Source organism: Saccopteryx bilineata, chromosome 11, assembly GCF_036850765.1.
Source record: "Saccopteryx bilineata isolate mSacBil1 chromosome 11, mSacBil1_pri_phased_curated, whole genome shotgun sequence".
In the NCBI taxonomy this organism is placed as follows: Eukaryota; Metazoa; Chordata; class Mammalia; order Chiroptera; family Emballonuridae; genus Saccopteryx; species Saccopteryx bilineata.
In genome coordinates, this window is record NC_089500.1 from 49992801 (window position 1) to 49993617 (window position 817).

An 817-nucleotide genomic window follows, 5' to 3' on the forward strand; every position below is an offset into this window, starting at 1 on the left:
ACAGGCATACAGATCAATGGAACAGAACTGAGAACCCAGAAATAAACCCACATCTTTATGGACAACTGATATTTGACAAAAGAGGTAAGAGCATACAGTGGAGTAAAGGCAGCCTCTTCAACAAATAGTGTGGGAAAATTGGACAGCTAGACATGAAACTAGACAACCAACTAACACCATTCACAAAAATAAACTTAAAATGGATAAAAGACTTGGCCCTGGCCGGTTGGCTCAGTGGTAGAGTGTCGGCCTGGGGTGCGGAAGTCCCGGGTTCAATTCCTGGCCAGGGCACACAGGACAGGCGCCCATCTGCTTCTCCACCCCTTCCCCTCTCCTTCCTCTCTGTCTCTCTCTTCCCCTCCTGCAGCCAAGGCTCCATTGGAGCAAAAGATGGTCCGGGTGCTGGGGATGGCTCCTTGGCCTCTGCCCCAGGTGTTAGAGTGGCTCTGGTCGCAACAGAGCGACGCCCCGGAGGGGCAGAGCATCGCCCCCTGGTGGGCAGAGCGTCGCCCCCTGGTGGGCGTGCCGGGTGGATCCCGGTCGGGCACATGCGGGAGTCTGTCTGACTGTCTCTCCCTGTTTCCAGCTTCAGAAAAATACAAAAAAAAATGGATAAAAGACTTAAATGTAAACTGTGAAACCATAAACATCTTAGAAGGAAACATAGGCAGTAAGCTCTCCGACATCTCTCACAGCAATGTATTTGCTGAATTACCTCCACAGGCAAGTGAAATAAAGGACAGAATAAAAAAATGAGACTATATCAAACTACAAAGTTTTTGCACAGCTAAAGACAATAAGAACATAATAAAAAGAC

General features: G+C 48.6%; 1 non-coding gene across 1 annotated transcript; it reads left to right on the forward strand.

Moving 5' to 3' along the window:
• Positions 1-215: 215 nt before the first annotated feature.
• TRNAP-GGG (transfer RNA proline (anticodon GGG)) lies at positions 216-291 on the forward strand. Its single transcript has one exon. It is a non-coding gene; the product is annotated as a tRNA-Pro (tRNA).
• The last annotated feature ends 526 nt before the right edge of the window (positions 292-817 follow it).